We start from the raw sequence: 16,918 nt of genomic DNA on the forward strand, positions 1-16,918 counted from the left end.
TTGACCTTTTCTATAATGAAAAATTGTTATGAATAGTGTGCTACCTCGCAGATTTTTAAAAAATACATAAACTTTATCTTTCCTTTGAGGAAAAAGTAACACTTTGATAATGGGTGAAATAATATCTGCTTTTCAAAAAAAATTGTGCTATAGAGAAAGGATTTTGAAAATGTGTCATTGGAGATGTTTCCATCATTTTATTGCTGAAAAAGTGATGTCATCATAACTGTACAATCAAAAAATTGAAAACAAAGTTTTCTATCTTATTTAAAAAGAGTTTTGGTGGGACTTCCCTGGCAGTCCAGTGGGTAAGGTTCCATGTTCCCAATGCAGGGGGCCCAGGTTCGATCCCTGGTTGGGGAACTAGATCCTGCATGAATGCTGCAACTAAAAAAAAAAGATCCCACATGCCGCAACTAAAGATCCCGTGTGCCGCAACTAAGACCCGGTGCAGCCAAAATAAATAAATAAATATTTTTTTAAAAAAGAGTTTTGGTGAATTTGGGTCCCAATATTAAAAATATTCTTGCTAATTTGCAAGAAGTATTGGTTGTCATGAAGGAAGATGATAATTTACTATACAAATTTCAACTGAAACTTTGCATAGCTAGTGGATAGAGTTGAAAAATTATTGTCATGATTAAAACTTGTTTAGCCAACTACACATTTCTTTCATTTTAATCTACATATCTTTGTGAGATTTCTTTTCCAGGAAGACAGGATTAAAATTAAATATAGAAAAAGAATTTTGAATTGCTACATAAGAAAGTACTCATAAATTTTTTTCAAAAGTAATAAAGCATATTTAATAATAGTGCTCTTATTAAACATACTGATATACTATCAAAAGTAAAATAAATTATATTTAAGTATTATTTAATGTATGTTGAGTCTATTTTTGAATGTTCTTTATAATACACAATACACTTATTTAAGTAATTTATAAATATATGAATGAACGTATATTGAAACCACACTCAAAAATGTTGGTATTGGGGGGACTTCCCTGGCAGGCCAGTAGCTAAGACTTCATCTTCCAGCACAGGGGGTGCCGGTTTGATCCCTGGTTGGGGAGCTGAGATTCCACATGACATGTGGCCAAAAAACCAAATCATTAAAAAACAGAAACAATATTGTAACAAATTCAATAAAGACTTTAAAAATTAGTCCACATCAAAAAAAAAATCTTAAAAAAAATGCTGGTATTGGGGCGTATATGGTCAAAAACAGTTTAGAAAACACAGCACTGTGCTACACTTCCTCCTCCCCAAAAGTTTAGTGTCCCCATTACATTTTCACAACATTAGCTATTGTTCCTGGAAAATCTGGTTAAGTATTATTTATACTGATTAAGGCTCTAAGCAGAAGGGGGTATTTGTTTTGTTATATGATAAAATTCAAAGCTGGTGCTTGAGAAAAATCCCAATTTCTATTGGGTATCAATTGGTCTAAAACAGCATTGCTAGTAAGACAACAAAAAGACAACAGCAAAGGATTTAAAATTTTAAAGTCTAGGAGAATACTCAATGTGCTTAATAACCCTTGAAGTGCATTTTGTTATTGTTGTTTTTAAAGATTTAATTTTATTTATTTTTGGCTGAGTTGGGTCTTTGTTGCTGCATGCGGGCCTTCTCTAGTTGTGGCAAGTAGGGGCTACTCTTCATTGCGGTGCACGGGCTTCTCCTTGTGGTGGCTTCCCTTGCTGTGGAGCATGGGTTCTAAGTGCGTGGGCTTCAGTAGTTGCGTCATGCGGGCTCAGTAGTTGTGGCGCACCAGCTTAGTTCCTCCGAGGCATGTGGGATCTTCCTGGACCAGGGCTCAAACCCTGGTCCCCTGCATTGGCAGATTCTTAACCCGTGTCCCCTGCATTGGCAGATTCTTAACCACTGCACCACCAGGGAAATCCCTTCATCTGACTCTTACATTCACCTTCCATTTAAGAATTCTTTTGGAAAAAACATTCTACTAACTTTAAAAATATAAGTATGAACACAACTAGATAAATCAATATTATGATATTGTCTAATCCTGATATCAGTGGATGAGAAATTGGACTGTAAAAGGAGTCAAATGAAGGCAAAGGACCTATATCTTGATGAAGTGTCCACACAACGGACACACTGAGAAGGAAAATCAAGGAGCAACAAAGAGTGGGCCCCACAGAAGAATTCCAATTTCTTTCCTGTTCTAAGAGATGGAAAGAGGCTCAGACATTCACGAATGTCAAGCACAGACCATAAAGACAGCAGATTAGAGGAGGAAGGTGAAGCAATTACATGCGTTTTCACCTGACTACAAGAGCAAATGCCATGTACATTGTTAAAGTTGTCTGTTTTCCAAAGTGAAGAATTAACTTTTACTTTGAATATTTTCCATCTTAGCTTCTTGTCTTTTCTATTTTATTAATTTTTTAACTATAAAAGTATTATATTTTCATAACCAAAGAGATGGGGGTAACTTTTTAAATTAATTATTATGGGACTATTAGCATGTTTATGTTGTTGATGTTTTTTAAATTCAGTGTAATCTTAGTGAGCACACTATATATTCTGCTTTATTTATTTTTAAAAATATCTTTATTGGAGTATAGTTGCTTTACAATGTTGTGTTAGTTTCTGCTTTATAACAAAGTGAATCAGCTATATGTATCAATATATCCCCATATCTCCTCCCTCTTGAGCTTCCCTCCTACCCTCCCTATCCCGCCCCTCTAGGTCAGCACAAAGCATCAAGCTGATCACCCTGTGCTATGCAGCAGCTTCCCACTAGCCATCCATCTTCCATTTGATAGTGTATATATGTCAGTGCTACTCTCTCACTTCGTCCCAGCTTTCCCTTCCCCCCACCTCCCCGTGTCCTCAAGTCCTTTCTCTATGTCTGCGTCTTTATTCTTGCCCTGCCACTAGGTTCATCAGTACCGTTTTTTTAGATTCCATATATGTGCGTTAGCATATGGCACTTGTTTTTCTCTTTCTGACTTACTTCACTCCGTATGACAGACTCTAGGTCCATCCACCTCATTACAAAAAACTCAATTTTGTTCCTTTTATGGACGAGTAATTTGCCATTGTATACATGTGCCACATCTTCTTTATCCATTCATCTGTTGATGGACACTTAGGTTGCTTCCATGTCCTGGCTATTGTAAATAGGGCTGCAATGGTACATGTATCTTTTTGAATTATGGTTTTCTCAGGGTATACGCCCAGTAGTGGGATTGCTGGGTCACATGGTAGTTCTATTTTTAGTTCTTTAAGGAACCTCCATACTGTTCTCCATACTGGCTGTATCAATTTACATTCCCACCAACAGTGCAGGAGGGTCCCTTTTTCTCCACACCCTCTCCAGCATTTATTGTTTGTAGATTTTTTAATGATGGCCATTCTGACCGGTGTGAGGTGATACCTCATTGTGGTTTATATTCTGCTTTATACTCTTGCCATTATATGTAGAATAATGCAAGTTATTTAACTTAATTTTGGTGACAGAATCAAAATTAGCATAAACACTGTTAAAAGTTAAAAGCCTAGTGAGAAATCTTCCTATTTTTATCAAAACATTAAAAACTCTTACTGCCAGTTATAATCACATAGAGAAATGGAAAAAAAAGTTAAACTAGAATTTACTTAATGCACAATAATTTGAAACACTATAATAATTTGAAAAGTAAAGTGCCTATTTCTTTGTAAAAAAATTTATCAAGGTTAATTTGAACAGTGCTTATCTTCTCACCAAATTAACTTATGATAAGAAGCAAACACTGTTTTTACACTTTGGTGAACTACAGTGCTCCTAAGTTTGGATCAGCTTCCAACATTTTATCCTTCCCACTTTTAACATCATGAAATATTTCCGAAAGTTCCTTTAATATGAAATTTTTTGCGTCACTTCCTCTGGGACATCTTCATTCTTTTCCTCACAACCAAGTGCCTTATAGATGTCCACAAGTTCACGTTCATTATTTTCCTCTGGCTGTACAACTAGACTCTCTTGAACAGCAGTAGTGTCAACATTCCCATAGTCAGCTCTTTCTGCAATGACTCTATTCACATTTGATTCAAAGTTCCCTTTCCAGTGTTACCACTTTTGCTGTTTTGCTTCACATTCATTTTTTGTTGGCCAATTTCCTCTTTCAATTATCCTTTTGTAAACATGTCATTTGGACTTATCATTGGGAGACAAAGAGGCAACACAACACATGCTTTGCTGTTTGTGCATAAACTGAGTAACAGATGCCCAGTGACAAATCACCAACTATCTCTGAAAGCAGTGACGTGACTCGTCACTAATCATGATGTGCCTCTACTAGGAAGTGATTTAGGAAGTGATTTATAGACTGAAGAGTGAGAAGCAACGTTTGTACTTTAGGTAATTAGTCACTATCACCATACCTTTTTTTTTTTTGGCTGTGTCGTGTCTTAGTTGTGAAATGTAGGATCTTATTTGTGGCATGCGGCTCTTTGTTGTGGCGCGCGGGCTTCTCTCTAGTTGTGGTGCGTGGGCTCCAGGGCGTATGGGCTCTGTAGTTGTGGTGTGCAGGCTCCAGAGCACATGGGCCCTGTAGTTTGTGGCACGCAGGCTCTCTTGTTGAGGCGTATGGGCTTAGTAGTTGTGGCACATGGGCTTAGTTGCCCCGCAGCATGTGGGATCTTAGTTCCCTGACCAGGGATCGAACCTGCGTCCCCTGCATTGGAAGGCAGATTCTTTACCACTGGACCACCAGGGAAGTCCCTACCATAGCATATTAACTGAAATTTGAATCATGTTTTTGGGGGGCTGGTGCTATTTAACTAAATCATGGTAACTAAAATTCCTTTGAAGGATTTAGTCTTTTTTAATCTGTATTTTTCTTGAAAATCTAGTAACATATGCCACATTCAAGAAAAATACAAATGAGAAAGGCAAAATCCCTCACTTCAACAAGTTTACAGCTTAATGGACAGCAATAAGATAACTACATACTTTCTGTAATCTGATGAACATGATGTTCAAAATGATGTAAAAATAGATGAGTGAAATTACCCTTGGTCGAGGGACTGAAAAAGAGCTAACAAAGATAATGGCATGGATGACAAACATTTTCAAGGTTATGCCAATGGCTGCTTGGATTTCCACCAAAAGGGTAAAAAGAAATTCTCTGGTTTTTCCTACTCCCCTAATGTTAGTCGTCTTGCTATGATAAATGATGTTATGATGAATAACTTTGTAATAATTGGAATCACTTAGTGGAATAACTAGACAAAATGGCATGAACAGCTTTAAGGCTGTTGGTACACACTGCTGGCATGAAACACTGAGAGCGTTTGTCTTTGATGCCATTAGCTTGTGATTTCTGTTTTGATCTCTTAACCAAAGATTAAGATCTTAACCAAAGATCTCTTAACTTAATTTAACTCACCTATGAATTTTTACATCATTTTTGAACCCTATGTTCATCAGGTTATATTATTCTATGCAGAAAAATATGAAAAATACATACAAAGTATTAGGGACCCATTTTTCTGGAGAGCCAAAGTTGGGAAAATAGTATGGATTGCTTATTGAATGCCTGGGATAACAGCTGTCACAGAGAACAAAATCTCTATTTTATGAGCTTTCTACGATAATAATCCATGTGGAAAAATTAACCACACTGATGAAATATTTAATAGCTCAGGAACATTCTGTATTTTGAGAGGTTAAAAAAAAATTATTTGTGACACTTCAAAGAAAGAATGTAGTCAACTTGTGCTTATCATGCCCCTTCTACAATGAGATCCACTGCTTATAGTGAGAATGTCAGGGAGGACTCAGGACACAGGTGGGGCAAGCGTGCATTTTCTTTACGTTTGAGGTTGTGTCTACGTTACTATCTCATAATGCCCGAATAGTGAGTGATTAAAAAAAGGAAATTTTGCACACCTCAGGTTTTACCTACCAACATGAATACAGAATGGCTGTGCTTCTTTTGTTCTTATACTGCTACCTCTCAGGAGAATATAAGGATTATACCACAGTAACGTTTTTCTCGAAAAGCTTTCCAAAGCATTAGGTACAAAAACTAAGTGAATATATGGATATATTGCTTCAATTTTCCTGCATAGGGGACTCATATCTGTGATTATGAAGTAAAGAACTGCAGACTTCCAGTCCATCAGGAAAGGAGTTCAGAAGTGGTCACTCCATCCTAATGAGTTAAAAGCTGAACAAACTGAAAAATCAACAACTCTTCCTAGGTCAGATTGAGAAGAGAGGTCACAGAGCAAAATGTTGCCCCCTAAATTGGAAAGACAGATAGGCAATACAGAGAATCACGACTTGCAGAAAAGAAAGCCCACAGCAGAAAACCTCCACGGGAATTGGTGTCAGGGTATAAAAACCGAAACTGCAGTTGATGAATTGCTGCTGGACAAGTCTGGGAGTTTAAAACTCCAGAAAGATCCAGTCTTGGCAGAGGTGGGTGGGGCAGGAGGGGGGCAACCTGCTGTGAGTCTCACCTCCAGGAGTTCTACCAGGTCCTCAGAGTGAAGATTGGAGAAATATCCCCTCATGCTTCTGGCAGGGGGAGGGGAAAATAACCATTTTGAAATATGGTGGAGATTTCTGTTCTTCTTAACAAGGCCTGCTCTCAGGAGAAACTATTTTACCAGAGCCTAACCTGCTACGGTTTTACCAGGGCCTAACCTACCTGGGGAAGGTAACTACTGAATGTCAGCTTCCTCTAGCCTTCCACATGGGGAAAGGGAGATACACAATTCCAGCCCCCTCTAGCTATCCTGTCCCATATAAGAGAGGACTTCTCTGGCAGTCCAGCGATTACGACTCTGCACTTCCACTGCAGGGGGCCCAGATTCAACCCCTGGTCAGGAAACTGAGATCCCGCATGCCACCCGGCAAGGCAAGAAAAAAAGAGTTTAAAAAGAAGCATTGGTGAAATTCACTATCAAGGAGCACAGGCTCATCAAAAGACTGAGCCCTAATCATAGGACTACAGAAGGCTTCCCCTCCCTGATACCTTACCACTGTACCACTAAAGGCCTATTTACTGCAGTTCCTTTCAGTCAGTACATCGTGTCCAGATTTCGGCAAACAACTACAAGGCAAAAATTACAGTTTGAAGAGATTGAGTAAATATTAGAACCAGAGTCAGATATGGCAGGTGTGCTGGAATTATCAGACTGAGAATTTAAAACTATGATTAATATGCTAAGAGATCTAATGGAAAAAGTAGACACCATGCGAGAAAAGATGGATAATGTAAGCCGAGATGGAAATTCTAAGAACCAAAAAGAAATACTAGAGATCAAAAACCGTGTCATAGGAATAATGAAGGTCTTTGATGAGCTCCTAAGTAGGCTGGATATGGTTGAGAAAAGAATCTCTGAGCTTGGGGACACACAATAGAAACTTCCAAAATTTAAAAGCAAAGAGAAAGAAGACAATAAAAAAAAATAGAACTGATTATCCAAGGACTTTGGGACAACTATAAAAGGTCTAACATACATGTAATGGGAATACCAGAAGGAGAAGAAAGAAACAAAAGAACAGAAGCAATATTTGAAGCAAAAATGAGTGACAATTTCCTCCGAAATAATGTCAGAAAGTCAGACACAAGATCACAAATCCAGGAAGCTAAGAAAACATCAAACAAGATAAATGTCCCACAAAACCACACCTAGGCATATCATTTTCAAACTACAGAAGATCAAGAATAAAGAAAAACCTTGAAAGCATACAGAGAAAAACAACACCTTACCTATAGAAAAGCAAAGAATTACATCCTACTTCTGCTCAGAAACCACGCAATCAAGAAGAGAGTACAATGAAGTATTTAAAGTGCTGAGAGAAAAAAAATCACCAAACTAGAATTCTGTAGCCTATAAAATTATTCTTCAATAGTAAGGAGAAATAAAGACTTTCTCAGACAAACAAAAATCGAGGGAATTTGTTGCCATACACCTGCTTGCAAGAAATGTTAAAAGAAGTTTTTCATAGAGAAGGAAAATAATAGAGGTCATAAACTTGGATCTACACAAAGAAAGGAGAATGAATCAGAGAATCAGAGAATGAATCAGAGAATCAGAGAATGAATAAAGGCAAAAAATAATTTATCTTTCTTATTCTTAATCTAACATAATAATTGGTTCAAAATAATAATAACAACCATGTATATGATTGTGTATGCCTATGTATATGTGTATATATGTATATACATGCATAAACATATACATATATATGCTTATGTGTAAGTGAAATGAACGAAAGCAGTGACACAAGGAACAGGAGGGGGGAATTACACATCCCTCCAAACCCACAGAATGTACAACACCAAGAGTGAGCCCTAGTGTAAATAATGAACTTGCAGTGATAATGATGTGTTATTGTAGGTTCATTCACTGTAACAAATGTACCCCTCTGGTGCAGTTGATAGTGCGGGAGGCTGTAGGTGTATCTGGGCAGAAGATATACGGGAACCCTGCACTTTCTATTCAATTTTGCTATGAACCTAAACTGCTCTTAAAAAAAAAAAGCAAATAATTGAATAAGGTAGTTTCTGATTTTAAAAGTGTTCATCATTCTAGTAGATATTGATTGTATAGAGCGGAAAAGAAGAGAGAAAAAAATAAAGAGGCCAGTAAATATCTATGAGTCAAGAAAAGAGAGTATTAATTCACAAGAGATTGGGATGTTTGAGAAAATATGCCTAAGGTGTCTATAAATGTAGAAATGAGATCTTCAAAAACTAGCAAAGGCTTCCCTGGTGGCTCAGTGGTTGAGAGTCTGCCTACCGATGCAGGGGACACGGGTTCGTGCCCCGGTCCAGGAAGATCCCACATGCCGCGGAGCGGCTGGGCCCATGAGAGCCATGGCCGCTGAGCCTGCGTGTCTGGAGCCTGTGCTCCGCAACGGGAGAGGCCACAACAGTGAGAGGCCCACATACTGCAAAAAAAAAAAACAAAAAAAAACCTAGCAAAATCTTTGTGGGACTATACTCATAAATGGGATGTCAACATAAATTGTTACAGTTTATATGGTTAGGACAGAAAGAAGAGAAAAGCTAAAATTGGTTTAATTATACATACACACATTTACAATTCTACTGAAATATATTTTGACACCAAATTGATGAAAAATATAAAGGAGAAATATTTTATCTTCAAAAGATTTGTTTAAAATATCATAAACTGGAGATTGCTTCAAGATGGCAGAGTAGAAGGACATGGGCTCACTCCCTCTTGCAAGAGCACTGGAATCACAACTAACTGCTGAACAATCATTGACAGGAAGGCACTGGAACTCACCAAAAAAGATAACCCACATCCAAAGACAAAGGAGAAGCTGCAATGAGATGGTAGGAGGGGTGCAATCACAATAAAATCAAATCCCATAGACACTGGGTGGGTGACTCACAACGTGGAGAAAAATTATACCACAGAAGTCCACCCACCGGAGTGAAGGTTCTGAGCCCCACGTCAGGCTTCCCAAACTGGGGGTCTGGCAACGGAAGGAGGAATTCCCAGAGATCAGACTTTGAAGGCTAGTGGGATTTGACTGCAGGACTTTGACAGGACGTGGGTAAATAGTGACTCCACTCTTGAAGGGCACACACAAAGTACTGTGCACATCAGGACCCAGGGGAAAGGAGCAGTGACCCCATAGGAGACGGAACCAGACTTACCTGCTAGTGTTGGAGGGTCTCTTACAAAGGTGGAGGAGGGGGCTGTGGCTCACCGTGGGGACAAGGACACAGGCAGCAGCAGTTCTGGGAAGTACTCCTTGGTGTGAGCCCTCCTGGAGTCCGCCATTCACCCCAGCAAGGAGCCTGTGGGCTCTGGTGCTGGGTCGGCTCAGGCCAAACAACCAACAGAGAGGGAACTCAGCCAGTTTTACTGAGCTCTGCCCACCAGAGCAACACCCAGTTCTACCCACCACTAGTCCCTCCCATCAGGAAGCTTGCACAAGCCTCTTAGACAGCCTCACACACCTGAGGGCAGACCGCAGAAGCAAGAAGAACTACAATCCTGCAGCCTGTGGAATGAAAACCACATTCACAGAAAGATAGACAAAATGAAAAGGCAGAGGACTATGTACCAGATGAAGGAACAAGATAAAACCCCAGAAAAATTAAATGAAGTGGAGATAGGCAACCTTCCAGAAAAAGAATTCAGAATAATGATAGTGAAGATGATCCAGGACTAGAGAAAAAGAATGGAGGCAAAGATCAAGAAGATGCAAGAAATGTTTAACAAGGACCTAGAGGAATTAAAGAACAAACACCTAGGAGAATTAAAGAACAAACAAACAGAGATGAACAATACAATAACTGAAATGAAAAATACACTAGAAGGAATCAATAGCAGAATAACTGAGGCAGAAGAATGGATAAGTGACCTGAAAGAAAGAATGGTGGAATTCACTGCCATGGAAGAGAATAAAGAAAAAAGAATGAAAAGAAATGAGGACAGCCTTAGAAACCTCTGGGACAACACTGAATGCACCAACATTCGCATTATAGGGGTTCCAGAAGAAGAGAGAGTGAAAGTACCTGAGAAAATATTTGAAGCGATTATAGTCTAAAATTCCCTAACATGGGAAAGGAAATAGCCACCCAAGTCGAGGAAGCGCACAGAGTCTCAAGCAAGATAAACCCAAGGAGAAACACACCGAGACACATAGTAAGCAAACTGACAAAAATTAAAGACAAAGAAAAATTATTAAAAACAACAAGGGAAAAATGACAAATAACATACAAGGAAATTCCCATAAGGTTAACAGCTGATTTCTCAGCAGAAACTGTACAAGCCAGAAGAGAGTGGCACGATATATTTAAAGTGATGAAAGGGAAGAACCTACAACCAAGATTACTCTACCCAGCAAGGATCTCATTCAGATTTGATGGAGAAATCAAAAGCTTTACAGACAAGCGAAAGCTAAGAGAATTCAGCACCACCAAAACAAGCTCTACAACAAATGCTAAAGGAAATTCTCTAACTGGGAAACACAAAAGAAGAAAAGGAACTACAAAAACAAACCCCAAAAATTAATAAAACGGTAACAGGAACATACATATTGATAATTACCTTAAATGTGAATGAATTAAATGCTCCAACCAAAAGACACAGGCTTGCTGAATGGATACAAAAACAAGACCCATATATATGCTGTCTACAAGAGACCCACTTCAGACCTAGGGACACATACAGACTGAAAGTGAGGGGATGGAAAAAGATAGTCCATGCAAATGGAAATCAAAAGAAAGCTGGGGTAGCAATGATCATAACAGATAAAACAGACTTTAAAATAATGTTACAAGAGACAAGGAAGGACACTACATAATGATCAAGGGATCAATCAAAGAAGAAGATATAACAATCATAAACATATATTCAGGGACTTCCCTGGTGGTACAGTGGTTAGGAGTCTACCTCCCAAAGCGGGGGAAGGGGTTTGAGCCCTGGTTTGGGAAGATCCCACATGCTGCCGAGCAACTAAGCCCGTGAGCCACAGCTACTGAGCTTGTGCTCTAGAGCCCACGAGCCACAACTACTGAAGCCGTGTGCCTAGAGCCCATGCTCTGCAATGAGACAATCGCCGCAATGAGAAGCCCACACACCATAACGAAGAGTAACCCCTGCTTGCCACAACTAGAGAAGCCTGCACACAGCAACAAAGACTCAATGCAGCCAAAAGTAAGTACATAAAATAAATAAATTTATTTTAAAAATTTATATATATATATATATATATATATATACACACATACATGCAGCCAACATAGAAGCACCTCAATACATAAGGCAAATGCTAACAACTATAAAAGAAGAAATTGACAGTAACACAATAAGAGGGGGGGACTTTTAACACCTCACTTACATCAATAGACAGATCATCCAGACAGAAAATTAATAAGGGAATACAAGCTTTAAATGACACAATAGACCAGATAGAGTTAATTGATATTTAGAGGGCATTCCATCCAAAACCAGTACTTTCTTCTCAAGTGCACAAAAACATTCTCCAGAATAGATCACATCTTGGGTCACAAATTAAGCCTCAGTAAATTTAAGAAAATTGAAATCATATCAAGCATCTTTTCTGACCACAATACTATGAGATTAGAGATCAATTACAGAGAAAAAAATGTAAAAAACACAAACACATGAAGGCTAAACAATACATTACTAAATAGCCATGAGAGCACTGAAGAAATCAAAGAGGAAATCAAAAAATACCTAGGGACAAATGACAATGAAACACGATGATCCAAAACGTATGGGATGCAGCAAAAGCAGTTCTAAGAGGGAAGTTTATAGCAATACTTGATGAAACTACCTCAAGAAACAAGAAAAATCTCAAATAAACAATCTAACCTTACACTTAAAGGAGCTAGAGAAAGAAGAACAAATAAAACCAAAAGTTAGTAGAAGGAAAGAAATCATAAAGATCAGAGCTGAAGTAAATAGAAACAAAGAAAACAAAGAAAGCAAAGATCAATAAAACTAAAAGCTGGTTCTTTGAGAAGATAAACAAAATTGATAAACTTTTAGCCAGACGCATCAAGAAAAAGAGGGAGAGGACTCAAATCAATAAAATTAGAAATAAAAAAGGAGAAGTTAAAACAGACACTGCAGAAACACAAAGCATCATAATAGACTACTACAAACAACTCTGTGCCAATAAAATGGACACCAGGAAGAAATGGACAAATTCTTAGAAAGGTATAAACTTGCAAGACTGAACCAGGAGGAAATAGAAAATATGAACAGACCAATCACAAGTAATGAAATGGAAACTGTGATTAAAAATCTTCCAACCAACAAAAGTCCAAGACCAGATGGCTTCACAGGTGAATTCTATCAAACATTTAGAGAAGAGCTAACACCCATCCTACTCAAACTATTCCAAAAAGTTGCAGAGGAAGGAACATTCCCAAACTCATTCTATGAGGCCACCATCACCCTGATACCAAAACCAGACAAACATACTACAAAAAAAAGAAAATTACAGACCAATATCACTAACGAATATAGATGCAAAAATCCTCAACAAAATACTAGCAAACAGAATCCAACAACACATTAAATGGATCATAGTGGGATTTATCCCAGGGATGCAAGGATTCTTCAATATATGTAAATCAATCAGTGTGATACACCATATTAACAAATTGAAGAAGAAAACCCATATGATCATCTCAATAGATGCAGAAAAAGCTTTTGACAAAATTTAACACCCATTCATGATAAAAACTCTCCAGAAAGTGGGCATAGAGGGAACCTACCTCAACATAATAAAGGCAATATATGACAAACCCACAGCAAACATCATTCTCAATGGTGAAAAACTGAAAGCATTTCCTCTAAGATCAGGAACAAGGCAAGGATGTCCACTCTCACCACTATTACTCAACATAGTTTTGGAAGTCCTAGCCATGGCAATCAAAGAAGAAAAAGAAAAAAAAGGAGCCCAAATTGGAAAAGAAGAAGTAAAACTGTCACTGTTTTCAGATGACATGATACTATACATAGATAAGCCTAAAGATGCTACCAGAAAACTACTAGAGCTAATCAATGAATTTGGTGAAGTCACAGGATACAAAATTAATGCACAGAAATCTCTTGCATTCCTATGTACTAACAACGAAAGATCAGAAAGAGAAATTAAGGAAACTATCCCATTCACCATTGCAATAAAAAGAATAAAACACCTAGGAATAAACGTACCTAGGGAGACAAAAGACCTATACTCAGAAAACTATATGACACTGATGAAAAAAATGAAAGATGACACAAACAGATGGAGAGATATACCATGTTCTTGGATTGGAAGAATCAATATTGTGAAAATGACTCTACTACCCAAAGGCATCTACAGATTCAGTGCAATCCCTATCAAATTACCAGTGGCATATTTTACAGAACTAGAACAAAAAAATCTTAAAATTTGTATGGAGACACAAAAGATTCCAAATAGCCAAAGCAATCTTGAGGGAAGAAAATGGGCCTGGAGGAACCAGACTCCCTGATTTCAGACTATGGTATGGTAATCAAGACAATATGGTACTGGCACAAAAACAGAAATATAGATCAGTGGAACAGGATAGAAAGCCCAGAGATAAACCCACACACCTATGGTCAACTGATCTATGACAAAGGAGGCAAGGATATATAATGGAGAAAAGACAGTCTCTTCAATAAGTGGTACTGGAAAAACTGGACAGTTACATGTAAAAGAATGAAACTAGAACACTCCCTAACACCATACACAAAAATAAACTCAAAATGGATTAAACACCTAAATGTAAGGCCAGACACTATAAAACTCTTGGAGGAAAACATGGGAAGAACACTCTTTGACATAAATCACAACAAGATCTTTTTTGACCCACCTTCTAGAGTAATGGAAATAAAAACAAAAGTAAACAAAATGGGACCATATTAAACTTAAAGGCTTTTGTACAGCAAAGGAAACTATAAACAAGATGAAAAGACAACCCTCAGAATGGGAGAAAATATTTGCAAACGAATCAACGGACAAAGGATTAATCTCCAAAATATATAAACAGCTCATGCAGCTCAATATTAAGAAAACAAACAATCCAATCCAAAAATGGGCAGAAGACCTAAATAGACATCTCTCCAAAGAAGACATACAGATGGCCAAGAGGCACGTGAAAAGCTGCTCATCACTAATTATTAGAGAAATGCAAATCAAAACTGCACTGAGGTATCACCTCATACCAGTTAGAATGGGCATCATCAGAAAATCTACAAACCACAAATGCTGGAGAGGGTGTGGAGAAAAGGGAGCCCTCTTGCACTGTTGGTGGGAATGTAAATTGATGCAGCAACTATGGAAAACAGTATGGAGGTTCCTTAAAAAACTAAAAATAGAATTATCATATGACTGAACAATCCCAGTACTGGGCATAAACCCAGAGAAAACCAAAATTCAAAAAGACACATACACCCCGATGTTCATTGCCGCGCTATTTACAATAGCCAGGTCAAGGAAGCAACCTAAATGCCCATCGACAGACGAATGGATAAAGAAGATGTGGTAATATATACAATGGAATATTACTCAGCCATAAAAAGGAATTAAATTGGGTCATTTGTAGAGACATGGATGGACCTAGAGACTGTCATACGGAGTGAAGTAAGTCAGAAAGAGAAAAACAAATATTGTATATTAATGCATATATGTGGAATCTAGAAAAATGGTACAGATGAACCGGTTTGCAAGACAGAAATAGAGACACAGGTGTAGAGAACAAACGTATGGACACCAAAGGGGGAAAGTGGGGATGGGGGTGGGGGGAGTGGTGGTGTGATGAATTGGGAGATTGGAATTGATATGTATACACTAATATGTATAAAATAGCTAATGAGAACCTGATGTATAAAAAAAAAAAGAATTCAGATGAAACTAGTATATGCATGCAAAATAGTATGTTAAGGAACAAAAGCAATTCCATAAATATTTTGTGGAAAGGCAGTATCCATGGAGCAAGTCTAAAGTTTTCAAAGTGCTTCTGAGAAAGAGCCAAATAATAATAAAGATTTTTAAATGTTGGAAAAAGATAAATAAAATAAAATAAAATATCATAAACTGAATAAAATATCATTCTGATGCTAGTCCAGAATCAGTTTCCATTCCTGATAACTTTCAGAGGACTACAATTCCCAGCATTCTTTGGGGCTTTGTCATTTCAAATTCCTTTGTAAGAAGTATAATCCAGATATTTTAAGTATCAGACAACACTACAAGTCAGCCATTCCATTTTAAGTTTAATGTGGCCTTCAGTTTTATATCCAAGGTTTAAGGGCAAATTAAAGCAGTAAGTTCATGCATAACATTAAAAATAAAAAAAAAATAAGTGCAAGCAAAATAATTACTTTGCTTCTGAAAATGTTCAGAAAGCATCTTCTTCAAGCAATGCACAGAGATTCTGTTTGTGAGGTGGCGTCAATGAAATTGCATAATTACTATTGCCCAAAGCTTTAAGTCCAGAAGGTGCAGAGGAGACATGACTTGAATCCAGTTGCTACTGGAGTGGAAGGGCAACATTACTACCAGCGGTAGCCTATTCTGACTAAAGTTGGCAAAAAATATCTTCCCCTTTTGCTAACCTACTTGATATTGTCAGTGTGTGGTATGTTGACCACACATAGGAGCAATCTGGCAGTCAACAGAGCTAGGAAATGATTATTTCTGCACTATAATGCCAACGTCAGACATTTGAGAAGTAATATTTTAAGCAATAAGATCAAAGTGATGATTCAATTTATTTTGTGGAAAAATTTTCAGGTGTATCCTTGTCTCAAGAATTTCATTCTGTGATGGTGACCCCAGCTTTGGTTTTGACTTCATCTGAATATTGAGTTCAAACTTGGCCCTTTGGTATTGAGCCAATGTGTTATTTGTTACATTTCTATTGTGAATAGATACGAAAGAATAATCAGAATAGAAGGATTATCTAGCACCTACCACCTGATTTAAGAAAAAGAACAATACGCTATTATTGTTCAGTGCCTTTCCTCATCCCGTCCTTCCCAGAGGTATCCACTCTTCTTATTTTTGCATTTATCAGTTTCTTACTTTTCTATAGTTCTATGATATATGTTTACATCTTTGAACAATATATTTTTAGTTTTGCACACTTTTATTTTGTATAAGTAGAATCATATTTTTCTTTTTCTGTAACCAAATTTTTTAACATTCTGTTTGAGATTAATCTATGCTGTAACATTCATTTTCATGGCACTATAGTATTTCAGTGGATAAACATTCCACACTTTCTCTCTTCATTCTACTCTTTATGGACTTGTGTTGTTTTGGTTTTAAAATATTTTACTCTCACACACACTATTTCTATGAACATTCTTATGTCATGTGTCCAAATGTACAAATGCAAGAAATTTTCTAATGTGTGTGT

This window comes from Leucopleurus acutus (assembly GCF_964270905.1).
Source record: "Leucopleurus acutus genome assembly, chromosome: 5".
Taxonomy (NCBI): Eukaryota; Metazoa; Chordata; class Mammalia; order Artiodactyla; family Delphinidae; genus Leucopleurus; species Leucopleurus acutus.